The sequence below is a fragment of the Poecilia latipinna genome, unplaced genomic scaffold, assembly GCF_001443285.1.
Source record: "Poecilia latipinna isolate Pla-1442-1.1 unplaced genomic scaffold, P_latipinna-1.0 Scaffold1025, whole genome shotgun sequence".
NCBI lineage: Eukaryota > Metazoa > Chordata > Actinopteri > Cyprinodontiformes > Poeciliidae > Poecilia > Poecilia latipinna.
In genome coordinates, this window is record NW_015113641.1 from 103,878 (window position 1) to 107,717 (window position 3,840).

At 36.2% G+C, this 3,840-nt stretch overlaps 1 long non-coding RNA gene across 1 annotated transcript; it reads left to right on the forward strand.

Annotated features, from left to right (window-relative positions):
• Positions 1 to 246: 246 nt before the first annotated feature.
• On the forward strand, positions 247 to 3,407 carry LOC106958884 (uncharacterized). Its single transcript, XR_001427241.1, has 2 exons — positions 247 to 333; positions 3,203 to 3,407. It is a non-coding gene; the product is annotated as an uncharacterized LOC106958884 (long non-coding RNA).
• The last annotated feature ends 433 nt before the right edge of the window (positions 3,408 to 3,840 follow it).

Sequence of the window (3,840 nt, forward strand, 5' to 3'; positions counted from 1 at the left end):
GGCCGTCTTCACCAGAGAGAGCCATAAAACACAGACGGAGCTGGATGAAGTTAATAAATGTTAAATCTGGAGTTGGTGCGTTTCTCCGCTCTCCCTCATTTCAGGCTTTTGCTGCAGAAACTTTCACACCCTCTCAAGAAAGCAGTGAATCATAAAGTTCATAACTAATGTAACAGAGTTACAAATTTACTTTTTTAAATTGTTATTTATAATGAGTATTTGTGAATTTTATCTCATATTTTTATTTGCTGTGTTGTTATTGTTGCCTGCGGGAATCGCCTTTCTGCGCTCTGCCTTGTTTGTGCCTCTGGGGCTTCCGTAGCCCTGCTGAGGGTAAGGCCAGGGAAAGTTTGCTGCTGCGATGTTTGTTTTCTTTATGGATGATGTTGTTCATGTTGAGTTCTCTGGCACATGATGTTTATTATTGTTTGTTAGTGTGTTATGTAGCAGTTTTGACCGTTATTGTGGGTTTTTATAAACAGTTTTATTGTAATTTTCTATGTTTTGGCGCGAACAGTCCGTGCTAGTCCTGCGCAGCTCGGTTGAACATTGTTTTTATTTTCATATTTAGGGCTGAAGTGCAGGGAGAGTTGAAGACGAGGGTGATTTCTAAATCTGAAATATCACATTTCTCGTCATACATGGACTGTAATATCACAAATATTTCTAAATTCATCCCAGAAAAAAATTGTGATGAGTAAAAATATAAATCTGACGTTGGCTGGTTCTGAAGGATTAATCGGATCAATCGATTGTTGGAACAATCATCAACTAATTTAGTAATCGATTAATTCAGTTCTTTGCTTCCTGAATAAGAGAAAGCTTCACTTTAAAAAGCAGTCTGTTAAATATAAATGAAATAATTTGGAATATTTCTGTGTGGTCCATTTAAACGTGACTGCAGGCTGACCTGCAGTTTTTCAGCTACTTTATTTTTGGCTTCAGTCAGATTATATTCCAGTCCTGCCTCTCTCTCTGTGTGGGAAGCTGCTGACGGGTTTTCTTCTCCTCCTTCATGTTGTGCTGCGGTCTGCAGGCTGTTTCTGCAGCCAGACATCTCCACTGCTCATCTTCAAACGCAGATTCCATCTGTCCTCTGCTTTTTATTACTGTCATCATTTTAAAACCGATGTGACAAAAACGCAAACGTAGACAGATTTATATTAAAATCTCACTTTCTATTTAGTCCAGAACCAGACACGATGAAACAAAAATTTATGATTCTGTAAATGTTAGTAAGACTTTACAGATTAGAGCAAAAAAATTATCCTTTTTATTCACAGAGGAATCAGGAACGAACTGAACCATTTCTAATCTCACTTTTACTCCATTATCTGTTTAAAATGAGAGGAAAATGGAGATTTAATTAGTAAGACTAAAAATCTCACAGATCAAAAAGAAGGGAAGCTAAAATATCTGCAGACCCCACACATGCTGGACACAAAATGTTACATTTTCACCTTCAGGGCGGAGCTATAGAGGACTAGTTGCAGAAGCCAGTTGCCATGGAGACAGTTTCTTCCCAAGTCAGATTGATGCCATGCGTGTATGCCTTCCTCTCTTGCAAAAACACCGTATATTCATATATAATTGAAATAGGCAATGAACAAACTAGTCTGTTGTTAAAAATGTTACAATTAGCTAGTGCTTTGTTGCTCCTTTAAAGGTGACGTGTTATGCTTTGTTGTCAGAATAGATCTACAGATCTACACAAACATTCATTAGAAAATCATTCTCAGAGAATTAGATTCTGCCTATTTTGACCTATCAGAATGGTCCGGTTTTTTTTTTTGTCCGGATGTTTTTTAAGCTGCTTTTAGAAGCAGCTGAGAAACAAATGGAAGTAAAATAAAAATGTAAAAAAAGTGAATTTTGCATAATATGTCCCTGTAATGTAATTTAACTTCATTCAGTGTTGGGTAATTGTTGGCTTTTTACCCACATGTATCTGCAGTTCACCATCATATAACTACGCTACAATTCAATGCCGACATTCAATACATATTTCTAAGTAATTAAATAAATTCAGAGTCTTTATTTTAGCCTTAACATCTCCTGCTGATGAACATCTTTTGAATTCTCTGTGGAGCTGAAAGCATTCAAACAATCATTTGAATGGAAAGGTTAAAAACTGTTTAGAACTCAGTGAACAGTTCTAAACAGAACAGTTCTGAGAGTCTGAACTGTTCTGCACACAATGCAATATTTATCCTTTTCTGATTTTTACAGCATCTTTCTACATTAAAGGAATTTCACACACTTTGTTAGGATTTGGCAGCAACATTTATCAAAGCTCATTAAGTTTTTACCATCGATCCCAATTGAACTGGTCAAACTGGTTGTTATCAGAGTTTATGGAGGGCAAAGCTTGAAACTGTCCAAAAACACAAAAACTTACTAAAATTTGGTACAGTTTCTAGTGCAATTATCTTAGTACACTCAAAAAAAGACAAAACCAAATCATAAGTTACTTTTCAGCAAGATATAGGAACTTGTTCTAAGCCATAATTCCTTAATATTGATTTTTAAAAAGTACTGGTTTTAGTTATAATGTGACATTTTATGGTAGCCCATTCCTGCCATGAAGAAAAATAAAAGCCCAACAGAGATTCAAGGCCATGATTGTGAGATACCTTTGGAAATATTCCATATTAGACAGATCAAATGGAACGCTGTGTATATCTCAGACAGCATGCTAACTGTGGGAGGGTGGGAGACAAAACAAAAAAAGTTATATTTCATAGTTATGTTTGGACCTCATAATTATGAAAGTCACCATTTTGATTTTTGTTGGGATTTTTTTTTTCATGGCAGAAATGGGCTTCCATACATTTTTCCTTGCAATAAGTTAAATGATCTGCCAGAGGAACGACTACTTTTTCATTAATATTAAACTTTTTATTGACTTAAAACAATCTTATCTTGCTGAAAAGTTACCTTTAAGTTGTTTTGTCTTATTTTATTAACATATTTGCACTTGAAACTAGAGAAAACACTTGGTAAGATTTTGTGTTTTTGCAGCGTACCTCTTTCCTGTCGATGTTAAATCTGTGTCTCATAGAAAGTACATTTATCTGTCTGGTTTTTAAACAAATACTCTGAAAGCTGTGCTGTGTGTTTTATTCAGCTCTTCTCTTCCACTGCAGCTCTTTCTGGGTTTTCATGTCTATAAACTGAATTTTTTGCCTATTTTTCTTGGCAGGATGTATTTGACTCTCTGACTGAATCAGATTCTGGAAAGAAACAACAATCTTGGTGATATCATCGAATTAAAGCAGAAATTCAGAGAAAAGCACAGTTCTCCTGCTCGTGTTTATGCATTCGCTTCGACTCCACAGCAGGGAGTTTTTATCAATATTGATTTTTTTAAGCATTTTCTCTTAAATGAAAATTCCCCTTGAAACTTATTCACTTTGCATTTCAATATTATATATTTCTCTAGAGTTCTTATATTGGGTTTTATGACTGCAACATTTAGGGAATCTTCTTTTTATAATTTGCTCTTTATGCTCCAACACTGTGACTTTGCCGTTATTCTGCGTATTCTCTGGTATATTTACGGTTAAACTTGAGCATTTAGGAATAAAGCCGTGAACTTTAGCTTATCTGCAGCCGGCTGTCGCTCTCTCCCTCCATCCACCTCTCAGTTTCTGTAAAAGCTGTAACATCTGCCCTGCTGCGCGCCTGCTGTCCATTAAGAAGCGTTTAATACCGCTGCTCTCTTCCCATTAGTGACCTATAGTGGAGGACAAAATCCTGGCGTCGGGATGTGCAGAAGGTTTCTGAGGAGGGGCGGCAAGATTCTCTCACCTTCCCAATTAAACATCTTAGACCTTTTTC